Genomic DNA, 6,183 nt, shown 5'->3' on the forward strand with positions numbered 1-6,183 from the left:
AAGTTCCCCGGGCTGTAGAAAATAGAGAAAGTGCTGGTGACTTCTGAGTACCCTGAACACAAGGTTCCCAGGAGGGAAAAGCCACCTTTAAGTGACCTTCCTGCAAGGCTGGTCAACTGCTTTGAATGAGAATGTCCCTCATAGGCTCCAAGCATTTGGACATTTTGTCCACAGTTGGTAGAGCTGTTTGGGGGGATTTTAGGAAGTGCAGACTTGCTGGAGGAAGCATGACACTTGGGGTGGGCTTTGAGAGTTCTTACGTATTGCTACATTTCCAGTCACTCTCTGCTTCCTGTGCCTACTTGAAGATGAACAACTGTCCATAACTCCAGTCTCAGGCGATCCGACAGCCTCTTCTAACCTCCATAGGCATTGCACGACACGGGTGCACTCACCTACATGCTGGGAATACACATATACACATAAAATAAAAATAAATAAAACTAAAACAAAAATCTTTTGTTTACAGTGAGAGTCTGCCCTACAGATGTATGTGACCAGTTGCTTCAAGCTGCCTTGACCTCTCCAGCATGATGGACTGCACTTTGAGTTGTGAGCTGGATAAACCCTCCCACCCTAAAGTTGCTTGTGTCAAGGCATTTTATCACAGCAACAGAAAAGACACCAGTCATGTCCCTTACAGATTTGGAGTCCTTTGGCTGGTGGAACCCTCTAGAGTCCTTAGGTTATTGAGTGGGTACCCTAGGTCCACTGGGATAGACCTGGGGTTGGGTTTCACTGGAGTGGGTCTGTGTGGCAATAGAGTACCTGATAGCCTGATCCTTGGGTCAATCTTGCACTTGAGCTTTGAGCCTTAGTCCATAGTGCTGCCTGGCTTGGCACTATGTGGACTTGGGCCTGATCCTGAGTTCAGAGGGCCCAGTCTGATTCCAGGATCCACTGTGGTGGTCCTGCTGTCTGGACCCACAGAGCCTTACTTGGAACCTGCATTTGTGGAGGCCAGTCTGGCACTGGAGCCACAAGAGCCTGGTCAGAAGTAGACCTGGAGCGTGAGCCCCCAGGCAGGCAGCGATGGTTTTAGAGCCTGAGTCCACAGGGTCCAGCCTAGCACTGGGATCTGCTGGGTAGGCCTGGACCCTGGGTCCACTGGGGGTGTTTTTAAAATTTTTGTTCTCCTTGCACAGAGCTAGACAAGGAACGCAGCGCTCAGTCAGCACCCTTCCCTGCTCACAACAGCTGGGCGTTCTGTGGGTCTGAGCATACGCACCACCAACCGCCGTCTCAGCCTCGATGACACCACCGTCTGAATCTGCCGAGTTTCATCAGATCTAGCTCATTCTTGTAGCTTCAGCGCTGGCCTTGATCCACGCACGCCCTCACCGTCGTCTGCTGCCACATAGGGAAGGTGAATCAAACCTGATATTCTGTTTGTTTTTGTCTCAAAAGCCTCTGCATTGCCTTTGTTTCTGAAATTTTTTTCTGTAAGCTGACACTTGTTGACACTAAGGTGATGTCATCTTATTGTCTTGGGGACCTCATTATCATGGCTGGAAGATTATCTCATTTTTAAAAGTGGCCTTTCTGTCCCCTGGTTGTTCTAAGGAAGTCTGTATGTATGTACGCATTCACGTGGGGGAGTGAGTATGTAGGTGGGCCAGAGTTCGACACAGGCTGTCTTTGCCAGTCTCCACCTTTTTTCTGGCTTTTTTTTTTGGTCTTTTTGAGACAGGGTCTCCCTGTAGCCCCAGCTGTCCTGGAACTCACTATGTAGACCAGGCTGGCCTCGAACTCACAAAGATCCACCTGCCTCTGCCTCCTGAGTGCTGGGATTAAAGGCGTGCACCACCATGCCTGGCAACTTTTTAAAAATATTTTTAAATGTTACATGTATGGATGTTTTGCTGCATGTGTGCAATGCTCTCACAGGTCAGAAGAGGTTGTCAGACCCCCTGGAGCTGGAGGTAAGGGTGGTTGTCAGCTGCTATGTGGGTGCTGAGAACCGAACCTGGGTCCTCTGCAGGAGCAGCTAGTGCTCTTAACCACTGATCCATCTCTCCAGTCCCAGTCTTTACTTTTTTAAAAGACAGGATCTCTCTTGCAGAGGACCTGGGTTGGATTCCCAGCACTCACATGGCTACTAACAACCGTCCATAATTCCAGTTCCAGGGAATCTGATGCCCTCTTCTGACCTCCACGGGCATTGTATGACTCTGGTGCACTTACATGCATGCACAGAATATATTCATGCACAAAAAATAAATATTAATAAAAAAATTTTTTAAAGATAGGATCTCTCATTGAACCTGGAGCTCACTGATTTGGCAAAACTAGCTGGCCAGTAAGCCAGGAGAGGAGAGGAGAGTCTATCTCCCCAGGGCTGGGGTTACAGGTTGGCTGCCATGTGGGTGCTGGGATTCAAACCAGGTCCCCTACAAGAGCAGCCAGGGCTTTAACCGCTGAGCCATCTCTCCAGCCCTCGATTTGTCAGCTTTGAACATTTCTCAGTGCTCACTCTGGAAACCACATACCTGTTGCACTGGTTCCTTTTGTGACATCTGAAGAATCGTTCGTTTTGTTCATGGTTACAGGGGTTCCATCTGCGGTCACCCGGCCCTATGCACTTGAGCAGAACAGCAAGGCTGTGGTGTGGTGAGGGGTTTCTTGGCCTTGTGATGGACGGGAAGCAGAGTGGAGCCCCAACGGGAAGGGCAAGATGCAGCCCCCAGACTCCCCCATGACCCACTTCCTCCCGCCAGACCCCACCTCCCCGAGTCCCACCACTCGTTGCATATGACTGTGACTGTCCTCCGACAGACAGATGCCATCTTCCCAAGACTGGTTGTACCTGCCTAAGATAGTCACAGCTGAGCTTGTCAACCGTTCACCACCCAGCAAGGAAGGGAAGGGTAAAGGAGAGTCACTGGACCCTTGATTCCACACCTCCCAACCAACCAGCCGGCCCTACATGTGGTGTGGCATGACGTGGGGAAGGAGCCAAGGGTATATAAGCTGGGGAGGCCTAGGGAGAGGGTCTTGCCATTTTATGCAGCTGTGAGGACGCCACCATTCGAGCTTGGATTAAGACTTTCCAGTGCATCCTTGGGGTGGAGAGACCCACACTCCTGCAGGTCAGCCCTCACCACTGCTCTGTAACTGCAATAAACTCACTGGTTCCCGTGACTGTAGTTTAGTGAAATCACGCCTCGGTTTGTCGTTGGCACCAAGGGAGGACGGGGCAGACATTGTTCACACCCCTTCAGAAGGAACTTTAGCTACACCTCCCAATAGGCTGTTGAGTCTACCAGTGGACCAATCCATTCATCCGGTCAGAGCCTTCAGGACTGCACACTCCTCACAGACACACCCGGAGGTGAGCTCTGCTAATCTCCCAGGCATCTCTGATCCAGTCAAGCTAAGGGTGAAGGTTCACCACTATCCCTTCTTTGTCTCATCAGTGATGGACAGGACTTGTTTGTGTCTTGGTCTTTTTGAGACAGGGTCTCCCTGTAGCCCCAGCTGTCCTGGAACTCACTATGTAGGCCAGGCTGGCCTTGAATTCACAGAGATCCGCCTGCCTCTGCCTCTGCTGGGATTAAAGGCGGGCGCCACCACGCCCGCCCAGCTCAGAATACTTTTTAAAAGGTCTCACTCAGTTGCTCAGGCTGGCCTTGAGCTCACTTTATAACTCAAGCACACCTCTGAACATGTGATGCTCCTGCCTCAGCCTCCAGAGTAGCTGGGATGACAGGCCTGAGCCACCAAGGCCTGCCAATCATCTCCAGGTCTTTGCAGGCTGAAAAGGACCTGCCAGGCCTGGCATCTTGTGTGACAAGCAGAACCTCAGTTCCAGCTCTGGAGGGGTCAGAGCCTCACGGCTGCCCAGGTCTCTACACTCTGCGCTGAGGCTCTCCTGCGTTTGTAGTGGAGGATGGTGATGCCAAGGGCCTCCCCTCAGCTCAGTCTGACACGCAGCTAAAGCTGACCGAGGCTCTGTGGGTCTTGCTCAGATCAATGAAAATGGGTTAGGTGAAGGAGATAATCAGAATTGGCACAAGCTAATACTGATATATTTGTAATGTTTAATTAACAAGGGTTTAAAGGAAAACCCCAAAGGGGTCAAGTGGGAAGTTTTGATGTGAACAGAAAACCACAACCCATCCCAAGAAGGGAGGCTGGCAGAAAAAGAAGGGAAAAGCAGCTAGAGCTTGCTGTAGTCTCCTAGTCTCTCTCGGGGCCTTTCCTACTGTACCCCAGCACATTCAAGGATCGAGATCTGGAATGGGTTGGGCACTCAGTAGTATTTCTGGAGTTGGTGGACACGATTTCTGCTGACCACTGAGATCTTCCTTCCTTTGAATGCAACTCTTCCAGCAAGATTCAAAAGCTGGCCACCCCCAGCTGACCTAGGAGGGGAACAAGACTTACCTAGAACAAGAGGGCCAGGGTGGACTCGGGAAGGCCTGGGCAGGACCCTAAGCAATGCCTCGGAGGGATCCCTCCAGCCTGTTCCGTTCCGTGTGGCTCGCTCCCTGTCTTGCCCAGCTCCAGGAGTAGCTTACCCACTTGGCACCTGCACTGGTCCCAGGAGTGGCTCTGCTGCCTACCTCAGGCCACAAGCTCCTCTCTGGCTCAGTGGATGCAGGTGCAGCACCTTTTGTGGACACATCAGAGGATGGGGTAGGGGGTGATTGGGGCAGAGGGAAGGGAGGTTGCTGCCCCAGTAAGGTCTGCCAGGTGAAACTCGGAGCTCTCCTGGGGGAATCCTGGAAGGCTCCGATTCTGCATGGTGGGTGGGGGCAGTGGGGGGCAGACACACTCATAGCAAGCACAATGTGGACAGGGATAGGACTGATCTGTGCACCCTGAAACCCGTGTGTTTCAGCTCCAATTCCAAAGACACGTCAGAGCGGGGCTAGTCAGAGATGGGGGTCTTGAAGGAGCAAAGTTGACGAGATCTTCAGGCTGGCCCCTCATCCAATATGCTGGGGTGCTCAGAGCAGAGACACACATTGCCAGGTAAAAAGCCATGTGAGGTTACAGTTAAGAAGGCACCCACCATGAGCCAAGGAGGCAGGGGCCAGGGAAACCCCCTACTGGCATTGATCTTACAGGTCTGTGGGTAAAGCTGCCCTCTGAATGTCAGACTTGGTTGGACCCACTTGCTTAGGATCATCACAAGCAAACCTGACTTTTGAGGCTCTGAAAGAAAGGAGGGGCTGGGAGAATCAGCCACACCTCCCAGCCAATCAGTCGGCCCAAATTGGGGGGGGGGGGCGCAGGGGGAAGGGAGCGGTGTTGATACTAAGTGGAAAACGCCATGAAGCACGCTCTGTCGCACCATTTTGGATGACTGTAGCAAAGTGACCATATGGAAACTTTCCAGTGTGGCCTTGGGTTGGGGGGAGCCCCCACACTCCTGTAAGCACCCCCAGTAAACTTTTTAGTTTCCCAAACTGTAGTTTGGAGGAGTTATACCTTGGTTTGTCATAAGGGTGGTGGGAGGATGGTCGCACCTCCCAGAAGGGATTTAGCAACAGTGTCCCACCTGGGACCAAAAGGAAGTGGGTTTCCACCCTCCGGAGTCTGTCCTTATGGGTTTCTGTCCTCATGGATTTCTACCCTAATGTCTGGGGTTTTCCCACAGCAGAGCTGATGGAGACCTTGTAAGGAAAGGGGCATAGATCCCACTAAGAGCCAGGATTCTGCTCCCCAAGAGGGACAGCTTTAGGCCTGCATCCAGGAAAATTCCAGAAAGGGCTTCAGGGCCAAGGAAGGTGCTTCCCCTACCTGCTGCCCATACATAGCAAGGTTTTGACCACCAAGGGAGGAGAGACCGAGAGGTGGTGATGATGGCAGGGCCTAAACAAGGGTGGTGGAAGGTGGCTGTGGCCAGGAGATACACAGGACAGAGTGGCTCTGCAGCCCGTGCCCATCCCACCCTGCACTTCTCCAGTGGATTCTGGTTACAAACTCACAGGGAAGATGAGCATGTAAAGCCATCTCCTCTGTCACATCCAATGTGGACCCAAGGCTCTGCTTGCCCCTGGCCTGGGCAAGTGGGAAGGGCACAGGATTACAGTCCTTGTCATATGGGGTGCAGGGCTGAGAAGTGGCAGCACAGGTCCCCAATTCTCATGGTGCCGCCGTGACCACTGGCCATGTTTCATCAAGAACTGACATTACAGCTGGACACTTGGGAGGCAGAGGCAGACGGATCTCTGT

The 6,183-nt window shown here is 52.3% G+C and overlaps 1 long non-coding RNA gene across 1 annotated transcript; it reads left to right on the forward strand.

Moving 5' to 3' along the window:
* Nucleotides 1–504: 504 nt before the first annotated feature.
* LOC115072177 lies at nucleotides 505–3,095 on the forward strand. The gene is made up of 3 exons (XR_003851243.1): nucleotides 505–552; nucleotides 1,146–1,366; nucleotides 2,550–3,095. It is a non-coding gene; the product is annotated as an uncharacterized LOC115072177 (long non-coding RNA).
* Nucleotides 3,096–6,183: the final 3,088 nt, after the last annotated feature.

This window comes from Nannospalax galili, unplaced genomic scaffold, assembly GCF_000622305.1.
Source record: "Nannospalax galili isolate Female #2095 unplaced genomic scaffold, S.galili_v1.0 scaffold300, whole genome shotgun sequence".
Classification (NCBI taxonomy): Eukaryota; Metazoa; Chordata; class Mammalia; order Rodentia; family Spalacidae; genus Nannospalax; species Nannospalax galili.